At 30.2% G+C, this 26,689-nt stretch overlaps 1 protein-coding gene and 2 long non-coding RNA genes across 4 annotated transcripts in view; 2 read left to right on the top strand and 1 right to left on the bottom strand.

Moving 5' to 3' along the window:
* Positions 1–1,213: 1,213 nt before the first annotated feature.
* Positions 1,214–1,848, bottom strand: LOC136983865 (uncharacterized). Its single transcript, XR_010882116.1, has 3 exons — positions 1,659–1,848; positions 1,508–1,588; positions 1,214–1,396 (listed from the first exon to the last, which is right to left on the bottom strand). It is a non-coding gene; the product is annotated as an uncharacterized lncRNA (long non-coding RNA).
* A 2,026-nt stretch (positions 1,849–3,874) lies between these two features.
* LOC136983858 (uncharacterized) lies at positions 3,875–4,532 on the top strand. Its single transcript, XR_010882115.1, has 3 exons — positions 3,875–4,037; positions 4,123–4,203; positions 4,375–4,532. It is a non-coding gene; the product is annotated as an uncharacterized lncRNA (long non-coding RNA).
* A 1,984-nt stretch (positions 4,533–6,516) lies between these two features.
* drn (doctor no) overlaps positions 6,517–26,689 on the top strand; it is a 46,450-nt gene continuing 26,277 nt past the window's right edge. Inside the window, exon 1 of one of the 2 annotated variants that reach the window (XM_067282195.1) lies at positions 6,517–6,602. The gene's annotated coding sequence lies outside the window, so the exon portion shown is untranslated. Of the gene's footprint in view, positions 6,772–26,689 lie in introns of both variants that reach the window. The other variant, XM_067282184.1, reaches the window with a different exon arrangement.

Here is a 26,689-nt window from a genome sequence, read left to right as displayed (position 1 = left end):
TCTGATAAAATGCGGTACAGACAAAATAACAACGGGGTTAAACTAACTGTGAAGTTAAATTAATTAATTTTTTAAAAAAAGAAAATTTTTTTAAAGAAATTGATACTTAAACAATACACTTATTATTTGAAAAAATATCCACTATTTAATATTTGTATATTAGTAATATTAGTTTGCATAGTTGCATAGTTGATACACTTCCAGTACACTTGTAAGCTGAACAGCAAGCCATATATAAATAAATAACGCACGACATAACGTTAAACTGAAACACAAACGACATTAATCTTATCGTTTGACAAGAAAATGGCGCCCAGTTATCACGTGACTCTCTCTTGACCAATCGTAGATAGCAATTGTCGGTAAAAGCCACGAGAAAGCGTATAGCTAAGGCTTTAAAATAGCTTCTTCGATCGTTATGTTTCTTAATACTCGTAGGATGACGTAACATCACGACTAGGGTTACTACAATAACATCATTTCTATCGTTCGAAGATCAAAATTTGTGTAATTCGATCTGTTTTTCACTGATTAATCATATCTTGTGGACTTTATATTATTCAAGGTCGCCGTGTTTTCTTCTCAGATGCATTTGTATCAGTTTTTAAGGTCAAAAGTTTTATTTCAAATCTCGTTACCGAAAAAAAATGGATGAGAAAACGAAGGCTATGCTATGAAATTCAGCGAATTTCAAATGAAATGACGTTTCTAGATAACCAAAACCATTGTTATCTTAAATAACATGATATAATATTAAATCACAGAGATGATGCAATGTACAAAGTTTATCGATAAAATATTTTAGTAATGAATGAGGTTCTCGTGATTTTGTTTCAAAATTTTATACAGTTTTGAAACAAATTATGTTCTGAATTTGGTTTTAGATTAAAATTTAGCTCTGAAACTTATGGCAAGATAAAATCAATTGTTTTTGGACTTGCTGCACCAACCAGAATGGCTCTGGTGTATTCGATTAAAGCAAATAATACTACCAATTTATTTATCTACAACTGATAATTTACATAATTATGAACTATTAAATGATAATTTAATTCAATTTATATGAATATATCTTCATTAATAAGAGCTTAGGTGTTCAAGAACTGAACTATACATACTAGAATAGTTCATGTCTAACAGAACATGTTTATTATCCTAGCTGCACATTTATATTTATTTTTAATATTATCAAAAATATTAAGTTAAACGTAGCTTGGAGACATATTAAAAATATTTTATTTCAAAAATTACAAATAAAATTACATGTGACAAAAAGCAACCATATTGAGGTCTGCAAATTAAATGCATTGTTATGAAACTTTACAGTTTCTTTAAAAGCAGTCCCTGGTTTCGCTTCATTTACAGCTGCAAGAACTGCAAGAGCAGCTTCCACCTTCTGAAAACAAGAAAATACAACATTTTGTCATTTTTATAGATAAGTTATTTGCATTTCTTCAGTATAATATACAATAACGCTTACAAGTTAGTACAGTATAGAGATAATTACCTTTACATTTGCAGTGGCACTTGTCGCATTTGCATTCTCCACTGGAACAAGTGCATTTAGTCTGGCAGTTGCATTTAGAATCTAGCAAAATATAATGATACCTCAACAATTTGTGTAGAAAAATGGCACACAAAGGAAGATTGTTACTTACCACCGCACTTGCAAGCTGGATCTGGCATTTTGTATTTTCAAACTTGAAGCGATTGATAACGTTACTTTAAATAAATGTTTTCTCGCTGTAAAGCCAAGAAGCCAATTTATTTAATAACCTTTTAGTGACGTGTGCATAAAATTACGTACCATCTTCAGCACATGACAATATTCGAGCGGCTGATGTAACCAATTACAACGTAGATAACGAGAATCTATTAATGGACTTTTCTTGACGTTTCCTGATTTGATAAAAGATAAACGCTGACGAAAGATTGATCAGTTATCTTCGAGATATCTTTATATTAATTAGTTATAATAATATTATTTTTAAAAATTTATTTAAAATGAAATACAACTTTACAGTTTTGATGATTATCATATAGAACTATATCTCTAGAAGGCCTTTCTAAATCTATCGTATTATAAAGCTAGGGCCAGATTTAGGCTTGTTGCTGTTTTACTGTATAATATACTAAAAGGCCGTTCCCTTCACTAAATAATAAATCTAAAAAGTGAGGACACAAGCTGTAGTATCTTAAACTGACGTCTTAAGGCCTAAACTGCAAGCTCTTGAAGTGAGGCGCTAAGTCTATATCCTCCTGTACAGTACATAAGAGCTTTATACAGGAAGCTCATACAAGAAGCATTCATAAATATATTTAACGAAACAATGTTTAATAGTATACTGTAACACTAAAATATGAAATAAAGAACATGGCAAGTATGTTTATTCAGTACTAATTTTTTAGTTTCATTTTCAAAAATTAAGAACATTTTTATCATTATCAATATCTCCTATGTTTATCTGGTCATTGGCATATTCATCATTCTCTAGAAATTTCAAAAAAATCTATAATTTTTTGATAGCATTCATTAACTAATCATGTTATCATCCGAAGTAGATAAACCATATTAAATTTCAATCAAATGCTCTGACGTAATTACAAATTACGACATACGAAAATTGGCATAGGCCTATTTATGAATTTTTATAGATTTTTCAGTATAGACCAATGTTTCCCAACCTTTTTTGTGCTATGCCCCACCTAAGTCTTTCTAAAATTCTTATGTCCCCCCCCACATATACGTTGAACTCTTTTGGAAGATCTCTTGTCGTGTTCGTTAAAGTTTTTCTTGCACTTAATTGCCACACTGTTTTATGGTAACCACGAGAAAACCCGATCCTTTCATCAAAGTCTCTTGCACTTTCCAGTCGTTGCCAAACGCGATCTGAAACACCACAACTTGTGTCTGTCCACCTCGAGGTCTGGGCAAAGAATGTCCTTTCTCCTCTTTCACCAGCCTAAGGGCCTCGTTCATCTCTTTGTTCTCAGTGGTTCCCAGAATTGTTAATCCTACCCAAGGGAAAAGGGTTATAAAGGAAAGTTCTAGAAGGAATGGGAAACGAAGAACAAAGAAAACTAAAACTAACTAAAATCAATATTTACAATAAATATGGCGTACAGCGGCTATATGGTTAACTTTAACTCTGGACAAGTGCATTTTCGAATTGCCCCCCTTAACAATCGAATTGCCCCTCTGTGGGGCGTGGGCCCCACGTTGGGAAACACTGGTATAGACAGTGGCGTAGCGTGAGTGTCAGCCGCCCGGGGCGGAGGAAAATTTCGCCGCCCCCTTATTTAGGTATTTTTACAAGATATTATTATTTATTGTGAAATTTTGCCGCCCCTATAAGTGCCGCCCGGGGCGGGCCGCCCCTGCCGCCCCCACTACGCTACGCCATTGAGTATAGATACCTTTGATAGTATTTGATTTAAATATTGATATTGTTGTATGCCTACGTTCCTTGCATTTAAGACCATTTTCAAAATGGCTATCCCATCAGCGGCCAAGTAGATAAAACCATTTAACACCACTGGTATTTGGTCACGAGTTCACGTTTCACTAACGGATTGATCACGTGGAGTTTTTTCCACGTGTTTAAAGTATATAATCCATGCTACATTGTATTCTTCCTGTACAATGCCTACAGACAAAATAAGATTTACACTTAAACTACAGCTTGTGTCTTCTCGTTTTTAAATTTATTTTATTTATTTATTGAAAGGGGTGGCTTCTTAATGTTATAGTATTCTTATCTAATTAATTAATCAATTAAGAATACAGGAAATCTTCATTTATCTTATCAAAACTGAAACAATGATTAGGTATTGAATTTGTATTAAAGTAATTGTATTATCTCTTTCTATTCTGTAATCACTGCATGTGTAATTAAGTTCATTGCACACGTTACAAAATATTGGAGGATAAAAGTGAGCCCTTCTCACGTTAATCAAGTAAACGTTCAACACTTATAAACGTCCACCGATAACTCACAGAAAATTAAAGATGCCAGATCCAGCGTGCCAGTGTGGTGGTAAGTCAGTCAGTCAGTCTATTCTTTATAATTTTTGTTTTTCTTTTTTTGTAAAATTTCTTTATAAATTCCATTTTTATACAAGATTCCGAATGCACATGCGAAACTTCCTGCAAATGTTCGAATGGCGAATGCAAGTGTAAGAAATGCCATTGCCAATGTAAAGGTAAATATGGCTTCCAAGCTATTTTGCTTCCTATTTTCTGCAAAAAAATAATAAGAATTTAATTTAAAATATTTTTCATTATTTATTAATTTAAAATAATGATCTTTCAGATTTATTTTGCTATTTTTTTTTACATAAATTAACAACGCATTTTTTTTTTTTCATTTATAGAAGGTCAAAGTTGCTCCTGTGATCCCTGCGATTGCAAATGAATTAAATTTGCAAGAAATTCTGCAACGATTTTAAGAAAAACGCTTGCATGCCATTGCTAAATTAAACCACAAAATTTATGTAAAAAACTATAAATTAATAAAATAATTTAAGATACACTTTCTTTTGTCTCCATTCGATTTATATAATGGGTAATATCTAGAGTGCCATTTATTACTACGGTATAAGTGTCGTTTAAGTGCCTGCAGTTTACATGATCGTAATACCAGGAAATATTGATAAGTGAACCAAAATTTTTCAAAAAATTTTGCAACATTTTTGCTCCATTTCCCGCATAAAGTGCAAATGTGGCAAATGGAGCGATCACGTGGCGTTTATGTGGAAAATTTTCCTGGTTTGCTTCATATTTGATAAATTGATATTTATTTCGCGGTAAATTTACGGGTGAAGTAAGCGTTTAAATAAAAAATTTTTGGGTAAACGTTATAACGGGGTTAAAAACCCGTAACAGTTTCTGCTACTGAAAGGAATTTAATGAAAGTTTAGAATGTTTCAGTTCAACAACAGCAATTTTATGAAATATTTTTTTTTATTATACCTGAATAAATGCATTATATCGAAACAAATTACACATTAATCTATTACTATAAAAAATTAAATAAAGTGTAATGATGATTCAAAATTTATTATTTACCAGAGTTTTTGTTGGCATCTCGATTTAACACTTATCTTTGAATCTTGTCCTACGATTTATATAATTTATGTTTTTAGTTTTTTGTTTGAAAAAACTTTGATTTAACACCAACTTCTGGATTTAAAATAATTTAACTGATCCGTTTTAAGGTATAACTTTGATGTATACAGTAATTACAAAACTGGATGCAAAGTTATAATATACATCTTTATACATAATTCATTATAACGGGGTAAAACTTTATACTGAAACGTTATATGCACAGATTTATGTTTTATCGAGTAAAATCCATTAAAATACATTACTAAAGAGTTACATAAATGCTTTTTAACTAATTTAGATCTGGTCTCAAATGTAGAAATTCTCTATTTAACGTTCTCCTCCATTTGATACGACGTTGGACGTTAAATCGAGATATACTGTATAATACATCTAGTTGGACGTTGGACGTCAGATGATGTGTTGGTCATTAAATCGAAATATACATCTCGATTTAACGTCCAACATGAAAGTCGCTAAAGCAAGGCTTGTTAAAATCGAGGTTCGAATATAAAAACGCAAAGTTTAGCAGCGCCAATTTTTAAATATTTTTTAAAATTAACTACGATACAGTTGTAGAACAATATTCAAAGATAAGCGTTAAATCGAGATGCCAACAAAAACTCTGGTAAATAATAAATTTTGAATCATCATTCTAACTTAGATCCCTCTATTAAATATTTTATAGTAACAGCTTAATGAGTAATTTAATTGTTTCGATATAACGAATTTATTCGCCTACGACGATAAACTTTATAAAATTGCCGTTGTTAAACCGAAACATTTCAATCTTTAATGAAATTCCTTTCGGTAATACAAGCTGCTACAAAGTATCAACCCCTATATAACGTTTTCTTCTAAAATTTCATATTTAAGGTTTAAAAAAAGATAATAATTACCAACCAAATCCGTTTATTACGCATAAAGTGTTATATAATTAAGATCTAATTATAAAAATCGAACGCGACATCGTCACTATGTCGGGGTGCAATTTCAAACCGTCTTTTAATTTAAAAAATCACGTGACATCCGATCTAGACAGGAAGTTCGTGTATCGTGACCTTCTCCCCAAGCTTTCCGCTTCCGGTCTCGATTTTCGTCTAACTCCGTTCTCGAGATTAACGAACGACGGACAGACAGCGTTGCAATCCGAAAATTGCAGCCCAATAAGACTACGGAAGGAAAAAATAAAAAGTAAAACAAACTTTTAAAGCGAAGAACGATTTTATAAAAAACAAAAGAATAATAATAATTAAAAGAAAGAATGTTTAAATAAACCACGCGAAATTCGCTAGAAGCGGGAAAGCGTTAAACCGAGGAGCCAGACGAGGACGGAAGAAAAATGGAGCGACATCGACGTCACGTCCCCACTCCGCCAATGGCGTTCACCAGTTTCTTGCCCGGTCACGTGACTAGTGGAAGCGTCTGACGTGACGTACTAGTTTGGTTAGGGCACAGGGTTAAGGAAGAAGTGAGAAAAGAGGCAGCGGTCGAGGTAATTAATAGGTCAAAGTGGGAATTTAACCAATATAAACATTAACGAAACGTCTAACGTTAAACCGTGCCGTTAACGACAATGAAAAATCAAGCCGTTGCCGTTAAATAAGCTATTTTATTAAGCGTTTTTTTCTCTCTCATCGTCCGAAGGGACGTCGCCATATTGGGTGAGCTTCGGGTTGAATTCCTCTTTTTTTTCTTAATTTCGCGTATATAATCGATATTAACTTATTTTACGCGTTAAAAATCGCTCAGTTAATTCATTTCAATACGTTCAAACTGCGTCGTATATTATAAATACGAGTTTTTACAAATAATAGTGTCTGCTCCACCGTGATTTATGTCTAGCATTTTGTTTTTTTAAATTCTGAACGTCATTGATGTCTCCATTTGAACTTTTCCTTGTTTCTGTAGCCGTGTATGTGATAAGTGATATAATATAAATATATACAATTGTATTATTGATTGAAACATGCTTTCCCTATCCTGAATTCTTACTGATCATCAACATCCAATGATCTTTGGGATTAAATGTAGAGAATTTCGAGTTTGCTGGGTGGCCGTGGGCATGGGAGATGCCATGCGTGCTCTTGTTGCCACGTGGATCCAATTTGATTCCACATTTACCCACTGGCGGGCAAAACTGCCGAATGCTAGCGAGTTTGTTGCCGGCCGTGTGGAGTTTTCTGGCTTTATCTGTCTAACGTGAGGGTCTCAAACTCGAGTGTGGCAAAGTGTCGGTCAAAAGGACGTATGTTAAATGTGGGCCGTATTGGATATTATTCAATAAACCGAAACATACCGAAAACTAAAAGAAAGGTTCTGATGAAGCCCATTATTGCTGGTTCCTTTGACTTGTGTAAACAGACATTTGAATTTTTTCTGTTTTAATCCCCTCAAGATGTTAGAAACATTGATTTTTCTTTTTAGAAAAGATATTGTTGAAGGGCAGGATACGAAAACTTGATAGGCCATGTGAGGGCTGCTTTTTTGAGAACTTCGATCTAACACCCGAATTGGGGCAATTTCTTGTAGGAAGTCGTCCTGGGTGGCACCCTCCCTTGGAAGATTGTCCTTGCATAACTTCTCCGGGTACTTTGGGATAAAAGCTCAGAAGAGTTCTTCCCAAAAGATACTGGGATGCTCCAATTCCAGGATGTGGAATAGTTGTGTATTTTTTATCCTGCCAGTGACAGAAATACACATTCAATTTTTTCATACTGGAGTGACAGTATTAAAAATTTTTCAAAATACCTTCTAAAATAAGACCTCAGTAATCACTTATTCATTTACAGACTAATGTTTTTGATCCTTTTCTATGGATCTTTGTCAGGTCTATGGTTTTTTTAGAGTTGGAATGCTTTTGATTATCATCATAAAAGTTGTGACTGCAAAAAAAGCAACATTGTTCAAAAAGCAATGTTTCCAAAGATCAAAAGCTTTGGGATTTTAATATACCAATAGACCTGATGAAGATCTGGAGGAAAGAATCGAAAATGTTGGTCTGTATGTGAGTAAGAAAGTACTGGAGTTTTATTTTAGAAGGTACTTTGAAGAATTTTTTAAAACAGAAATACACTTAAAATGTAGAAAAAAATACTTTCATTGTAGAACAGTTTTCAGAATAAAATTCTTCTGTCTCTAGGTGGCATTCGGAAAAATCGGAGACGATCCTGGAGAAGAGGGACATTTGTCAACCCTACCCTCGCATTTCATTGCCATTCTCTGTCAGTCCTGTCTTATTAAATTTCATATTATGGTTATTCTAAGTTAAGGATTATTTACTAACATTCTATGCTGGCTGACTCTGCTGTTGTTGAGTAAATAATTTCAATTATTAATATAGAATTAATTTAATCCTTTTAACAAATTACAGAATGAATTACAAGAACTTTCTAGAAAGGAGAGAAATTTGTTAATAAGTAAACAATTTATAAAAGTTCTGTAAACATAAATTGTTAAATTCCCTTTGAATTTCATTTGTCTGCCAGTAAAGGTGAAATTTTGGTAGCCAATATAGCCTTAATATACTGGTGCTTCCTATTGATTGATCTATTAATCAAAAGATAAACTATAGATAACACTTACTACAATACTAAAAATAAATTTACAAAAGAAAGTTTAAAAGTTTGAGTAATTTTGTCTAGATGTGCTACCTTTCGTAAATTTGTTTCATTTTTTTATTTCATAAATTTCTTAGTTTTCAGTGCTGAGAGAGAAAAGTATTAGCAAGTTTTTAAAACTTTCTTCTGCTAATTTAATATATATTTGGTATCAAGAGTGTGATTTACAAAGTATATTGTCAAAGCTGATGAGTCATTATCCATCTTTAAACATTCCCAATCATAAAAAATTTTGGCATTGAACGGTAGAATGAAGTTACAGGACGGAGTGGAAGTTAAAGTACATTTTGCTTACTGTTACTGTTTATAATGGAATAATATAACTAAATATTATATAAAACACAAATTAGGGATTCTTATATTATGTGTATTTTCAGACACAATGGTGAACGGATATTCATACCAAAGAATTTATAGAAAAACTGATGAACAGTACAAAATATTGTAAAGGGTATTTTCTTGCAAGCTGTTTGCATAAACACTGAATATAAAAAGAAACTAAATTAATATAGTATTTTGTGATTTAATTTCTGAATTAAATGGATAATTGTATATAGTTTGTAAGTTATCACTTTCATTATTTTATATATTTAAGTTATATATATATCTTCAAAGAGAAATTGTACAAGTGTATTAAAGAATGTGGGAATATTTATAGAAAATAATTAAAAATAAATTTTAGTTAAATTGATGATTGTATTTTATTAGGCAGTGGCACAATTTTATCTTACAATAAATATTAGATTAATTACTGTATGTATACAGTGTTTAAAATAACCCTCTTATAATGCAGTACTTAGCATAATGCAATTCACAAATTGTAGCAATCCTTGTATAATGCAGTACTCATACAACACAATTTAGATAAGAGTTCGTGTAAAATCATCTGTTTATCTTATCCTAGCAAATGTTCTTTTGGTTACAACAACATACTTTACCAGTGTAGATTGCACAATTTACCACTATACAGTGAAAGCTTTTTATTTTTCATGGCAATCTTGTTAGACAAATGTAAAATACTATTGTGCTAACAAGTATGTAAATTTTGTACACCAGAAATTCCCTTTGGCATTTTGTATGTAAGCTGCTTGCTGCTTATAATTTTCAGTTGCATTCTTGAAAATAGCATTTAATTAGATAGTATGTGCGGACAAGTTAGTTAAAGACGTAGAGTAAGCCCACATCAATTGTGAGTGATCAAAATCCTATTTTATGAATTTTAATAAGTTCATTTTTGTTTGTCATTCATTTTTTGTTAAATAAAGTTTTCTGGATCAAATAAAACTGATTTTTCTACATGGATAGATAAAATATTTTTAAAAATTATTTTTTAATGTAAACCCACTTTTTATATGTAATGATGTTCTTGCATTTTTATAACATGACATTTTTGTTTAACCTCACTACTGCATTATGTACTCTAATTTATATCTAAAAGTGTTTTTTTTCTCCTAACCTGCTTATTTGTTCCCCAAAAAATCTGAATTGTCAAATTTTGAATTAAATTTTTACTATATCAAGTCAAAAATACATAAAAATCATGTTATTGTTTATCCTTTAAAAGTTTAGTTGTCAGTTACTTTTTCTTAATGGGTTTTCATCCATTTAATCTAAAATATTGTCAAAAACCTTTTGTAACAAATTAAGAGTCCTTAAAGTAAATGTTATAATTGATTTTTTCTTCAGTGTAGGTCTGTAATTAATAATAAAATTGGAGGTAAAATTCTGAAAAGTTTCGATAATTTATGTTTATTTATATCTGCATTGTTGTAAACAGTGAGTCATTTAGAGAGTAGTTTGCTGTTAATTACAACTGTTAAATACTCAAATTCAGTTAAGTGTGGACATAAAGTAAATACACTGTAAAATCTGCCCAGATCTGAAGCTGAACAAAGCAAAAACTTGCTCTGCCTAAATGAAAAAAAAACTTTAGTAAGGAGCAATTTTTTCATGTTAGAAAAAAAAAACTATTCAAAACGGAAACTTGCCAAACTGGAAAAAATAATCAGTACCACATGATTCTAGTTTACACAGGTTTTGCAGAATATATAGCAAAGATAATTGTCAAATTCAATATTTAATTTGAAGCTATATTGTTTAGTAAATATTGTGATTGCTAATAACTGCAGCCAACTCTATAAACATTTACAGTGTTTCCCTATGTTGTAACTGGGTAGAGATATTTGCTGCATTGTAGGTGAGGTTTGTCACGGATTACAATAAATTAATAACCTTGTCCTCGATTATGCTACTGCTTTTTTGGATGCCATTTCAATAACGTTTCTTTTAATTTAGGATCATGCAATTAATATAGTTGTCTGAAAATAGCCAAAAAAATATATTGAGTAATACATAATGAAATGAATCTAACCAACATTGATACTTGTGCAAAATCTATTACTGATGATTGTGTTGAGTTATTGGAATTTCCTTGCACAGAGTATATGTTATGTTTTTTGAAATATTTTATTATTGAATAATTTATGTATCGTAAAGGCCATTTTAGATGTTTTGTCGAAATGACCTGTTGTCAGTTTATACATTTAGAATTTAATTAGCATATAATTAGTTAACTAGGATATATATTATTCTAACATTCTAATTATATGTTAATGTTGTTGCTAATAATATGGGTATACACAATGTGACTATTTCTGAATATTGAACCATGTAACTTTATAAATATTCCATAGAAAATATCAATATGATACTTTAAAAAATGAATTCTGTATTAGCAAATAAAAGAAAAGTTGACAGACTGTCTGATTTCTGCTTATGGATAACAAAGTTGCGGTATTGGATTTTTTTTTTCTTCGGGATGTTTGTAACCTAGGCAATCCTTGGCCGACCAGTAGTAATAAACAATAACAGATCTGCATTATTGTGAAAGATATAATTACGTACAGAAAATGCTGGTAAGATTATTTTGGGGGGGAAAAGTGCAGGTGGATGACTAGGAATGTGATTTGAATGTAAATTGTATAAAAATGAAGCAAACAGGATGGATTTTTAAGTGTTTGTTTTTAAATGTAACCATTTGCATAAAGTATAATCAAATAGTAGTAGTATAAATAAAACAATAAATACAGATTTTATTATTTTACTCTGATTTTAGCGAATATTTAATAAATAGTCCTGGATTTTGTATTTTTCTTATTTTAGATTTTTAATGAAATATTCAAACCTTGCTTTTAGACTCATTAAATAATTCTGTTTCATTTTTATTTACTTAGTTTTAAAAAATCAATTCATTGTATTCAGTGACTCAGATAGTCGATGAAGTTAAAACGAGTATTTTTGTTGTAAATTTATTATATTTTTCTATTATGAATTCCAAATTATTTATTCTGTGTGCAATCGGATAATTGTTTGGACAATTGAGCAAATTTTGTTAAATTTGACAGATGCTACTTTCTCTTAGAAAAGTCAAATTCCTTGACCTGCGGTCACTCAACAATGCATTATATAGGGATTTGACGTGACATCACTTTGTGCAGTATCAGATGATGTCATCTGTGAATTATACAAATTAATGACATCATAATTTTGAATGTCATCAAAAACTTCAGATGTTAAATCAATAATTGATAGTTTTGATGTCTTTATATGTGGCTCTGGTTTCTTTTTATGATACTGGAGATGTAAATGATATTAAAAATTTATGCACTTTAGTATATTTGAATAAATGCAAAGATCGATTCTTTTGGTAATACTAAGTAGATCATTTAATATTGTGTAATAAAAATAAAAGGTTCTAAATTTGCATAACATGCACAACAATGTACAATCAACCTGGCTTACGGATAACTTGTTCTTTGCACGTGATACTTTGATACATAAACAAAACTATCAAGCAATTAAAACTTAGGTGGAAGAAACTAAATACGTATTCCTATCTCCATCATGTCCAATCATGGGAATGAAATGGTCTTCTTTTACAGAGAAGAGTTTTTATTAGAGGCTACACCTCTGCAAAAATACACAAAGCAAGAATAAATCAATTGCATGGGGATACTTTGACAGTTTGTTGATGATAAAATTATTTACAAAAGCCAAGTTTTATTGTCTGTATGCCTTCTATTTAATCTATAGTTTTAACATTATATGCATTGGAACATGTTCACCGTAAAAAAGAAAGTTTTATAGTTCAGTGACATTTTATAATTTTTCCTTCTGGTTCTGGGAACAGAACTCTCTCTTTATAACATGCAGTTCTACAGTATTGCTTGAATTATGCACACATTTGTAGAATTGCATTAAGTCAGGTCTGCCTTTAGTAAAAATAATATAAATAAATAACCATTTCCTTATTGATTGAAAACATGTTGCAAGTTTTTTTCTCTCTCTAGCACTTCAATGTTGTTTTTGGAAAGAATATGAATAACAATAATAAGAAATCATGAAGTAATTAAAACAAAAAAATTATTAAAAAATAGTAGTTAATTCAAATGGGAGACAGTGTATGAAACCTGTTTTCAGAATGTAAAAATTTGTCTTTAATTCAATAATAAAATGTCTTTGGGCATTTCTATATTTATTTAAAAGGAAATGGCCATTCAAAAATTTTAAACAGACATATCTGCCTTTGTCAAGTGCTCTTGTTAAATTTTAATCTTAACATCTTTGGGGCAAGAATATTTAACAAAATATTGATTTAAAGATAGAATAGGTTTTTAACTTTGGAATTAGTAATTACAGAATATTGTCTAAATTGCATATTAAATTCTTAAAAATTTAAAAAAATTGATGTTTAATCATTTGATAAGTCATCTGATATATAAACAAATAAATTAATATTAATGGAAACATTAGCAAAGACCAATTTAACTGACAATTATGCCATTAATTTGCAGTGAAAAATTGATTTTTTATAATTGTTTATCAATTAACTCTGACTTGGGGAGTAAGGTTGATTTTTAGAAAAAATTATATGGACTTTTTATGGATTCTGTTTAAAAAATTCTAAGTAGAAAGCTCTAATTTTACTTAAATAATAGTTTTATAGCTATCCAAGAACAGATAGGGTAGATGTACCAGTTTTGGCCAGTGTACCAGTTCTGGCCAGAAAACAAATTTAACTTAAAAATATAATCACCACATATTCAAATCTGTCCAATGAAACAAACTTTTATTGTTAACTGTTCACACAGTTAACAATAAAAGTTTGTTTTATTTGTGATTATATTTTTAAGTTAAATTTGTTTTCTGGCCAGAACTGGTACTACACTGGCCAAAACTGGTACATCTACCCTAACTCTGCTTTAATCCAGAATGTAATTGTGTAATTGCTTTTATTAAATAGTAAGCTCTAATGTAAATACATGGCTAACATGTCATTTGTTTAAAATTCTTGTAATAATTATATTTTTGAAGGAATGTGATAATGGCTGAATGACACTTTGTCATTTATAAAAATAGAATTAATTGTGGTGTACAATCCTAGTTAATAAACTGTGATGTATAATAGTTAATAAAATGGTTAAATGAAAGCAGAGAGCTAATAAATAAATAAAAAAAACTTTATAAATTTTAAAATTTTATTCAAAATATTTACAAAATAAGCTGGGGTAATTATTTGGAAAAATCTTGTCTTCTCTGTACTTTCTTATATGCTAAAATCATTTCCTTTTACATAATAAAATATTTTAATGTAAATTATGTTAAGTCATTGACAATGTATTAGTAAGTGTTGCAAGTTGCTTTATAAATTAGATTTTATGCAGGATGTTTGTGCACGACAAAAACATTGCTAAAAATAAAATTTTTTAATCTGTGATATGTATGAAATTTGTTTTATATTATTAAAAACATTGTTCGTGTTTTTCTCTAGCAATCTTTCATAGTCATGCATCTCAAACAAGTGTTAAATCCGAGAGTATGATGCTTTGTATTGGATTTTATGTATTTGTATGCAGGTTGTCCTTGTTAGAAAAGGGTGATAACTGCTGTGATAGTGCATATTCCTAATTTGCATGAAAAGAAATAGTTACATTGTTTCAATATTTTTTTTTAAATTAATGCTCTAATAATAATAATAATTTTTTTAAGATTAATGAAAATTATTTTATTTCATACAGAAGAAATTTTGAACTTATTAAGTGACTATCTTCTAGTAAAATTAATTTTGATGGATTTGTTACTAGCAATATAAGTTTCATTTTATGAATAAATGCAAAAATAAAAAGAATTAACTAGTTATTGTGATGTTTCCACAATGTTGGGCTGCACTTTTTATTCATATTTTAATTTAATACAGTAGACCCCCTTATAACATGGGTTCATATAACATGGATTCATATAACACAGCTAAAAAATTGCAATCAGGTTTGTATAACACGCTAAAAGAGACTCGTATAACACACTAAAATGTCATTGCAGACTCGTGTCGCGACAGGATTGGTCGAATCTGAACCAATAGCAGATATTGTACAAACCGTTGAGTTTAAACAAGCACTGGACCTACTAAAAAACATTTATTATTCAATGGCCATAAAAATTATATTTTTATTAATGATGTCTCCAAAGTTAAGTTATTTTTCTGCAAAAAATTCGTTGATCAGGAAACATGCATCCGCCGTTCGATGAGTTGCTCCGCAACGAAAATAAGCTTAAGCAATGGCGTCGTTGAACGGTGCACACTCGGTAAGTAATCCTACAATTTTTTGTTTATAGCATAGTTTATATGGATTATTCCCAAAAAATTATACATGGTTTGGAAATGTTGAGTCAAATTAGTCTAGAATCGATTAATTTTATGGAAGAAAACCTTTCAAACAGCCATAACCCCTAAACTGCACACGTGCCGGCCTGTGATTGGCTCATGTATTTAAGTGACTCGTACAACACGGGACGTATCTACCGTGTTATAGGGGAGTCTACTGTAGTTAATTGGCATCTCCATTTTCAGCTAGTTAACTCCGTTCACAATGTGAGATTAAGGAAGGACAGACAAATGTCAGTGGGAATCTATGGGTCTGCAATTTGAAAATTGCCACCTGATAAAAATATTTAGTTATTTGAGGAGTAAAGTTGTGTCGAAGGTACACACATGAATTGAAACTATTAGTCTGTGCCCATAATAGTAAATGCAAGTATAAATATTAATGATGATAAATATCTTTGCTACCTTATATAAAGGTAAGACAAATTATCTTTTTACTTCAGTAATTGAAGAACTGGTTTATAAAAAAAGCTAATATTATTTATTATTAACTTTCTGTTGTTAAAACAAAGAAACTTTCAAATTGGATACACTTGAATGACTTCAGTTGAGTTGATTGGATGTACAGTACAAGTGTTTCTTTTGTAATAGGAATATGTAGGAAGACCTAGACATTTGTTTGTAGTTTTGCTTTCTTTTAATATTCTATTTACTGTTAAATATTGAGGAATTCTTCTTGTTGCATGTGCTAATAATGTTTTGTTTTTTGTAGCGTAATTTTAAAATTTATTTTTACTATTAATGTTTATATAATGTGTGTTTCAACTTTACATGCTGCTTGCATTTTAACAGAAAATAACATTAAGAGGTAGTTACTATTAATACTAATGTATAAAAACACAGTTTATTGTGATAAGAACATCAAAATATCAATCTTTTTCAGAATTTTTCTTCCAGAAGTGTGTTCAATTAATTATGTTGGAACAATGTGTGTCACTTTATCATAACTATTCCATTTTCAACATGTTCTTGTGGAATGTATTATACAATAAATCAGAGATGGGCAACCTTTTTCTATGTAAGGGCCACATTTTAAAACTTTTGAACTGACGCGAGCTGAATACAATAGAAAAGAGGAAAGAAATGCCAGTAAATCACAATTATTTATTCATATATAATTATAAATTAGCATGTGTATACTTAATTTAGCTTCTAGAACTGACGTAAACGTAATATATCGGAAATATTTAGTTAAATATTAGTCTCTGCTAGTTTTGAATTAGTTTCAATGTGTCTGTTAGCCAGTTTCTTGTTTTAATTTTTACTAAATTCATCACGGAAAAACTATTCACATACATACGTTGTAGAAATAACGTTTGAATTTTTCTGCACACTTCCTTGAGCTGGGAAATTGATATATTTATTCATATTTTATGCAATGTGGATTTGCAAAAAATATTAATGTGGGCTGCATGCAGTTTGGGGGCCCATCCCTGCAATAAATGATGATTAGAAACTTGTAATTTACAAAAATAAGAATAATTAATTTACAACAACAAAAGATTTTAACTGAAGTGCTTTTTGGATTAACATCCCATTATTAACAATATAAATGCAACATTGTTAGAAAATTAAAAATAATGATATTCTCTTCAAATTCTGTTAACGTGTTTAGTACAGCTGCTAAGTTTTATGTTTTAACTGTTTGTATTGCAGTGAAACTTATTTTTTAATATATTTTCCTCAGTTTGGAGAAACTAAAGAGCCCATAAAAATGAAAGAATAGAAAATGTATGTTGTTACAATTATTATTTGTTTTTCTCTGCTTTAAAACTCTAAAACATTAGTAATGTCGTTATTAATGTTGTAAATTTACAGAAACAAAGTTTTATTCATGCAATATAGTCACTTAAAATAATAGTTAGCAAATAATCTGGTATCAATTTTTGATTTTTAGATAAGGGTATAACAGAGTAGAAATTCATTAACATGGGAATCTGAAATGTCTAGTAATCTGGTACCCTTTGGCAATGTAATTCAATAAACTATATGTAGCCTACATTGTGTTGTGCCAAATGAACATTGCTCTGTTAGATTTACTTGTACATGCTGTGTTCAGTAAAGTGCATGAGTGGTGTATTTTCTTTCCCACAGGCCAAAGCAAGGACAGCACACCTAAAACACAGATTTCTCATTCTGGGAGCATTCATAATTCTATGAATTGTATGTATATAATACATGTCTGGAAAATAAACAGTATTACATACACATAAATCATTGTAAATGTTGATTTTTCTAAATAACTTGCTACTCACCACACCGGAATTACTTCAAAAAATTACGTACACTGAACCTTTTACGGTGCGATAATGTAAGAATATAAACATGAAGGGGCTCTAATAATACTAATTTTGCATTTTTCAAACCCCTTCTGGGCTCTGCATCAGGTTTCAAACCGTTTCTAGATGGATGTTCGATTGCAGTTAAATATCAGTTTGATTTGCATGTCGTTTAAAAATATCAGTTTGATCGTAGGTTCAAAAGGATTTACAGAAAACCACATTGCGCATGCTTGACAAGTCAGCCCATCCATGTATAACTTTACTGGAAAGGAGTAGAAGGCCCAACCTTACAGAATAGCCTTTGGGAGGAGGAGGAGGAAGAAAAGAAAAGACTAATAGGAAAGTGTGAAACATGAGACCTCAGAGTGCCCAGTCGGTTCCATTAATTGAAATTAACAAATGCACAAAACATGGGGCTGTGTATAACCGGTGACTAGAGTGTGCTGTGAATTAACTCTTGCCAGGTCAATGAAAAAACCATCTCTCTAAAATTTATGCACATGCTGGTGATGGGGGATTTAAAGATGTGCATAGCCTCCAACCATTTGAGGTGTTCAATGGGAGGCACATCGTGGAGGAGATTTGCCTGGGTGGAGTCTGTTACTATGTTTGGATTGGTTACATAAGTAGTGAGGGCCGTGGAGGTTTTCCCATGACGAATATCCGCTTGATATTCTTGTATTCTGCTACACATGGTTCATTTAGTAGAGCCTATATATATCAGGCCCCTATTGCACCTATTATCCCTTAAAGGAGCACTATAGATTCCAGGGCATCTGCTTGGGTTAGGAGGGTCCTTCCCATTACGTAGGATGTTGAAAATAGTAGGGCACCACCTGATAGCGAGATGTAGCTGGCACTTCCTGCCAACCTTTGCATGTAGAGATAGATCTTAAGTATGGGTTGTATGTGATGGGGATTCATTCTATGTCTTCTAGTTGGTATTCAAAAAGTTTGTTTGTCAATATTTATGCATTATCACACTGTAAAAGGTTCTGTGTACATAATTTTTTGTCGATTTTTCTGCAATAATGTGTTTTGAAAGTTTTTATCTTAACACTGTAGTCATGCGCTGTATTGGCTTCATACTGTGATTAAAGAGCATGAGTACACAAATTAGAAGCATGCAGGCAGCATTTACTGGTATAAAATGTATGGAAATGTCTGCACTGTTCAGATTGTATATACCATATTTCCACACAAGACTATGCACTGTATTCTGCAAAGTACCTAAAAAAAACTCATTATTATTATTTAAAAAATCTTAGTTTTGGAAGTGTTTTATTAAATTTTGGCTCTTTATTAGTTTCCTGGGTATTACAACAGAGGGAAAGTATGGCAATCTGGCAAAAAATGACCCTCCTTAGATTTTCACATTTTTGGGTTCAGGACACCTTGAAATGTCAAGAAATTCAAAAAAATTTGGGGGTAATTTCTGTGGGGGGCACAATTTTGTTCACCCTGTTTGAAGCTTAACTTCTGTGCTTTTTGTCAAATTTCTGAAATTTGACAGGGTGGTTTGTTATATTAGGAGATTGATGCTATTAAATTTCGGTAGTTAAAGGTTGAAGGGTTGGGAAGATAACATATGTTGCGTGCCATATCTCCAGTAAGGTTGGAGTTAATGACAATTTTACTGGCTATTTGCATTTATGATTTTTTTTATAAAACTTATTCCTACCCTCAAAATTAACCTTTTTGCTATTTTATAATAGTTAAAAATTACTGTATTTTATTAAAAAACTTTTGAGAGTCGTTAATCCGAATCAATTGTGGACTGGGGTTGTTCGGATAACCGATTATGTACGAAAAAATATATTAACCTGTCCGATGTTCAAATTTTTCTCCATTGCATGTCGCTTCGTATTGAATTTTCGTCGATTTTAAGCCTAACAAAAATTTTCATAATAATAATCGAGGCTATTGTATCATTAAAAATTATTTCTTTATTTTGTACAAACAAAATAAATATATTGAAGAATATAAAAACATGAAAATTATACTTTAGAAGTAAATCTAGTATCAAAAACGTTCGATTCAGCACGACACAGTTCGACTGAAAATCGTTCCAATTACCGGCGATTCCGATTACTGGGTTCAGATTAATGACACTCTACTGTACCTTTATACGTCGACATGGGGCAGTGCTTTTATGAACAAAGCAGGAAGTTTCAAAACTACAAAACATGATGTTTGCATAAGAGCATGCTGCTGTTTGTGCAGAAGTATGTTAACTTATTGCATTTTGTGAAGATACAAAACTGTTCAGTAGTTTGGTACCACAGATGCTGGATCAACAAACTTCTGCTATAGATGTTAGGCTCAAAGACTGAAATTGGTCATTGAGCGAAAAAATGACCACAACACGTGGCTAATTCAAAACAGCCACGAAGCAAAATTCGTGTTGTGGCTTTCATGATATTTGACCACAACACGTTATGGTGATTAAGAAAAGCCATAATACATTCTGAATGTTAGCTGATGCAACCACGATACGAAGGATAGGTTGTAACTTGTCAACAGGTGCATTGCAAACACTTGCGGAAGTTTGTATTGTGTTCATTCTTGATCAGTGCTGCCATTTCTAGGGTAATTACCTTTTTCTAGAGTAATTTTAACTTCTCAGAGTAATGTTTCAGGTAAGGTAAAACTACCCTGTGTTCTGATGCTATTACTCATCATGCCACCATAATAAGTTTTGCTGGAAAAAGTTTTAGCCTAAAACCATTCTGTTTTTCCCTATAACTGGAGTGTTTTAGGATAGGACAACAGAAGCTAAAGAAATAATGCAGATTGATGCTAGGTACTGGTAAAGTACAGTGATACATCAGTTTTAGTTGATAATCTGTTTGAAAACAATCTGTGAAAATAACTCTGCAACATTTTTGACTCTCATAAAAAAGATTAATGTATTAATAAAAGTTGCTGACAAAGTAATTATTTTTAGTAAATTAGTTTGAGAATGTTGAGATCTTGAGCACCGCAATACATTTTCATGAATGATTAAATGTTGAAAAGTAACCAAGTTACATTTCTGTATGTGATGAATAATTTTGTTACCTACTTATATAAGATGATTGAAAGTAAAAAAATCATAATGAAAAAGAAAGTTTTATTTTCTGATCATCACTTCATTAGTTAACAACATCCAGAATGTGTGGTGGCTTTTAACCATAATAAATCTATAGCACAGTGGATTTTTAACTTTAGCAGCTGATTTTTATTTTATCGTGTATAGTATATCAAGCAGCTATAGGTATATGTAGTTAGACCTTTAAGCAAAACAAAAGAAACAAATGTGTATTTTTCTCCATACATTTTATTTCTTTAAATGTTTTTTAAGTATGAAAATTAAAACTTCTAGGAAAAGTTATAGAACTAATGTTGTTCGGCATTAAAAATTGTGAATAAAAATGTTTCAAGGCTAGAATTCATATTTTAAAGTTACAAACTACTGTGCGTCGTATGATCCTCTATTGTGGTTTCATCAGCTAATGTTAAGAACGCGTTATGGCTTTTCTTTATCACCACAGCGCGTCGTGGTCAAATATCGTGAAAGCCATGACACAAATTTCGTGTTGTGGTCTTTATTTTGCTCAATGAGCGATTTTGGTCTTTGAACCTAACATAGATACCAAAATCTTTTTAATAGTTTTTGTTGTAGAACATTACACACATTGTAGTTTTGTAATATAGAAATGTTTTTAAACAATATAATATGTGAAAGTTTTCGGGATTTACAAATTACTGATAGATGCTTTTTACCTGTGATTTAGTTTCCTATTTTTATATATGCACATGTACACACATACAACATGATAATAGTAGTACGTACTATTTTCATATTGTACGTGTAATCCCAGAATTCCAAATCTCCAATAATCTGAATTAGGAGAGAAGTTATGTATTACTTGGATCTGAAAATGAAGCAGTAACATCATGAAATTTTTCTTTGCTTAAGGAGATGGGCTGTAGAAATGTCCTTGTGAAACAACAGCAAATAAGTATACTTCAGTAGTACTACAATATTAACTTTAAATAAAGCTTTACTTTAAATTTTGTTTTTAAGATTGTTTTTTAGTAATTCAAACGTATCTTAGCACTAATTAGTTTGGATTATTGCGATGAATTATCATTGACTTGTTTTAATTTTTAGTTAAATTAAGATTTCTAAAATCTTAAATAATAGTATACGAATAATAATGAGCACAGGAATGTATGCAAGAAATATTTAATAAAATATAGAATTAGGAGAATATTCAGGATAGAAGCAATTATCTAAAATGAATTTTTATATTGCGATATTTTTATAAATGTGCCAGTTCTCTATTCTGGCCGCTACAATGTTTTTGTAATCCACAACAGATGATGATAATTAAGGATGTAAACTAGGTTATTCCAAGCATGCATATTTATTTTTAGTATAATTATCTTCTAGTTTATTTAAGAACGAGATAGAACTGAGAAATTGATTTTGCTATTGCTCGTTCTACTCTAAACCTTTGCAAACTTGAGATAATTTTGTGCATTTAATCTATTGGATCTTGTAAAAAATTTATTGACAACTATATTTACTTAGGGAATTCGATATAAAACTTGAAAGCTTTACTCCTGCATCTTCATTATTTTTTCAAATTGAAGTTCTCTCTAAATATTTTTTTATAACTAGGTTTATTATATTCAAAGTCAAATTACATAATTTATTTATCTTTGCAATGTGTTTTAATCTAAAAAACATTGACAGACAATAATAGAAAAGAATGAATGGTAGTATAACCGAACGGTAATCCTTATTCAAGAATTAAAATGCACGCAACTTTTTATTGGAAAATTAAATTTAAATTTCTGTATTTGTGAGAGTAATTTAATTTGATTTAATAATTATAATACCCAAAACAATAGTATTTTGATATAGTCATGAACAAAGTGAGTATAAGAGATATCTAGTCACATCAAAGGATAATAATGTGAAGTGTACACAGATATTAAAACAATTCTTTTTTTGTTGGTTGAAAGAGCTTTGTAATATGAACAGGTTTGTATCTATTGAGAAGTCCATTATCAGTTGTAAAATATCTTGTACATTTACTTTTAATGTCTTAAATTTCTTTTGTATTTTTTTACAAGTTTTTTGATTTTTTAAAATTCTTAAATTAACAAAGCTAAATTTTTTTAGATAATATTTCATGTTTTTAAAAATGCTTTTGCCAGCCTTAAAATTTTTTCTGAAGTGAAGTGCATTTGGATTTTTTTTCTTATTTTTAACATAAGACAGTTTTATTTTGTCACAGTTATATTTGTTGTTTGGTGTTTCTTCTTCAAATAAAGTCCCATTTGTTACATAATTCAGATATTTAATTGGTTTAAAAATTAATTGCATGAATGAAATTAGGTTTGACAGCTAAGCTTTGTCATGTGTGCCACATAATTATCTACAAATGACAAGAGGATCAATTTTCAGAATTTTTACTTTATCCATTTAACCTTCATAAAGGCCAAATATTTGATCTAAATGTATAAAAGGGAATTGATTTTTAACTAAAGCTAAGAATGAGAATTTTTATTATGGCACTAAAAATTTTTCTTATTCTTGCGAAAAAACAGAATTAGCAATTCTGTTTTTCAACCATGTTACTGTTTTACGCATTACTAATTATAAATCCTATGCAGGGGAACATTAGTGCTTTGAATGCGGCAAGTATAATTACATGAAAGCAGACATACAGCCTTTGTTTTTAAAGGTCGTGGGATCAATTTGATACTACAGTATTTCTTTTATTAATTTATCTGTAACTGTTTTGTTTATAAATAAAATATTACTTCAAATCATAATAATTTAAAAAGTGTATATTAAATAATCTTTTAACAAATCTTTATAAAATTATCATAATATTAATGTTTGATTTGAACAGTCCCTTATTTTGTATTTGAGATGCATTAACTTTATATTTATTTTTAAGAGTTGACTTACTTTGTACAGTTGTAAACAAGTAAAATTTACTTGCTATTGGTGTCAATTGATATAGATACAGTTGCATTTGCAGAAGTATATTTGTTCTAAAGTATATTCTTACAATTACATCTTTGTGATGCATATCTTTCTTAACATTTTGAATATTTCTCATTATTTTATTACTAAATTAGATCAGTTCTTACTACAGTAAAATTCACCCTACTTTGGACAACCGTGAAAGCTACAGACTTCTGAACACTAATATAGTCCAAAGGTAGGATTAGCATGTTACACCTTTAATTAATTATCCTTATAAAACTATTATTATATATTATAATAATAATAGTGTTAAAAAACTGCTTAGTTTTGGCAATAGTCCAAAGTTATGGTGAACAGAACTATAACAACAATCAGATTACCTTTTGGTATTAATCTTTAGTACTTTTAAAATATAATTCCCTTTTATATATAGTAAGAACTTGCTTATAAAATGAATATTTTATAAGCAAGTTCTTATATTTAGAATTAGAGTTCAATACCAAATGCTATCAATATTTTGTTTATACTTTAGTAGAGATTTTTCTTCAGTAGAAGACAGTAGTGTGCAAATTTCTTATTGTTTATTGTAGTCTAATTTGATAGGTAAGTATGATTTCACATTTATTGTAGTTTACTAATTTTACTATATTTAAAATATATAGTAGACACTTTTTGTTTTTGGCAAACAATATTATTAAATCCACCATTTGGGTTCCAGTTGCTTCTGAGTCATTGGTAGGTAGCACTAAATGTAGGTGTGATAAAAATAACTTAGTAATTTCCATCTTAGTAATGATGCAATGCTTTGGATTTAGAAGTGATTATTAAAATAGTTAAAAACTACTGATTTTTGTGTCTGATTTTTTAATCAAATTTTTAAGTTTAAATTTATTCTAAACTTTAACTGTTACCAAATTGATGTTTTTGTTAATTTAACTATAGAAGTTAAAATACGTGACTTTTTTTACTGGAAATATTGTTTTTGGTTAAATGAACAGTATTATAGCTAATTCTCAGATGCATGAAATGATTTCTATTATTAGCTTGCCAGAACTCCTACATAAAGTTGGTAAATATAAAATTTTTGAAAATAAAAACATTTGCATAATTTTGTTTACCTTAATTTTTTGTACCAAATGTAAAAGTTTATATTGTCCTTTGTAAATATTGTCTTAAGACCTTTGACATCAAACCTACACAGCATCAAAAATACTGTTTTATTTTTTAAGACTTTTAAGTCTTGCTTTCTCTGGAGGTATTTTAAAGGTTTCCGAAAGTTTGTATTTATGTATAACGCTAAAAGTGTATGTAATTGTGCTTTGGAGTTTTAATCAACATTATTAATAATACCAATATAACCATTATTGGCATTAAGATACATAGAAAATTCTTATTTTGATCTTTCTTCGAAAATTTGCTATAAAAATAAACTTTAGATATTGTCTCTTACTTCAGATTACTATCATTTATTTCAGGAATTAGTTACTTGGATCTATGTTTGTCTCCCAAAAAATAAAACTATTTCAATGAAACATTCAGAAATGTTCATGTGTGCCAACAATCAATATAAATACTTGATATCTCTTTAATCTTGCTTATAAAACAAAAATTAAAAGAACTAAATGTATAATTATACTCAAATCAATTAGTTGAAAGTTTACAAAAATGTTCAGTATATTTTTAATAAATGCAAATTATATTAATTATATATATATATATATCTGTTATATGTCACTTTCCTGTTCCATAGATAAAGTCAAATCATATGGGTGGTTATTAAATGGACCAATGGACTTCCTACAACCAAAAACTGCAGGAATATATCAGAGACACTGAGTGCCAGCCTGCTCCTGACAAATATTTAGAATCACTACAGCAAAGAGTCGAAAAATTCTCTTCAACCCCTTTAGCTCGTTATTTACGTATGCATAACTCTATCATACAAGCACCAAGAACATCGAGAATTTTCGCCTTTGGCAAAACTCATAAGCCTAACTGCTTATTATGCCCTGTTATAGAGAAATGCGGATCCCCTACTTTTGCACTTGAGAAACAACTTGTTAACTTTATTCGTCCAAAGATTCAAGATTACCCCTATGCTATTAATAACTCTGTTCAGCTGGTGGATAAGCTCAGAAACATTAACCTAGAAGACGATGAATTTATGACTGTAATGGATTTTAAATCCTTATTTCCTTCTATAAAATTACGGCCTTGTTTTTGCGAAATGAGAGACTTCCTCTTTTCCAACATAAATAATGCAACGAGATATCACCAACACATATTAGAGCTTGCACACCTAATATGTTACACTTTGTTTTTTGCTTTTGAAGGGAACACACATTTACAAGAAAGAGGGGTACCAATGGGGAGCCTGATGTCCCCGTTATTATGTGAACTAATATTATGATGTTTGGAAAGTAATGTGCTGCCTTTCTTCAAAAATGACATACTTTTATATGCAAGATACGTTGATGTTTTCATCCTTTGGAGGAATGTTAATAACGCTCAATGTTTCCTTAGCAAAATTAATAACAACTCACATGGTTTGACTGTCTGTTATATTAGGTAATTTAAGTCATTTGTATCATATACAGCTATTTCTTGATTTTAACGTGATTAATTCTACAATATTAATTCAATATTTTACCTTAAATTATGTAAATACCTGGCTATCGTGTGATATATTTTAAGGTAAAATATTGAATAGTCATATTGAGGGCCAAAAGAATCTCCATTTAATATCTGAATAAGGCTTATCAATTGGGCTGAAAATGTTAGTTTTAATTAAAATTAATTGCTGGAAAAGTGTATAAGGTTTATTCGGTGTCTTTATGTACTGTGGAGGTTCCACTTTAACTATTATGGAGGGCCAAAAGTTAATTGTCTCTGTAATTTCACTATATTGCTGCTTTATTCAAAACCATGTTAATTATTATAATCAATGGGGGAAAATATAATCGATCC

The sequence above is a fragment of the Centruroides vittatus genome, unplaced genomic scaffold (assembly GCF_030686945.1).
Source record: "Centruroides vittatus isolate TY-2023 unplaced genomic scaffold, ASM3068694v2 contig_120, whole genome shotgun sequence".
NCBI lineage: Eukaryota > Metazoa > Arthropoda > Arachnida > Scorpiones > Buthidae > Centruroides > Centruroides vittatus.
The sequence above is the reverse complement of the archived record's forward strand: the minus strand, read 5'-3'. Positions and strand labels throughout refer to the sequence as shown.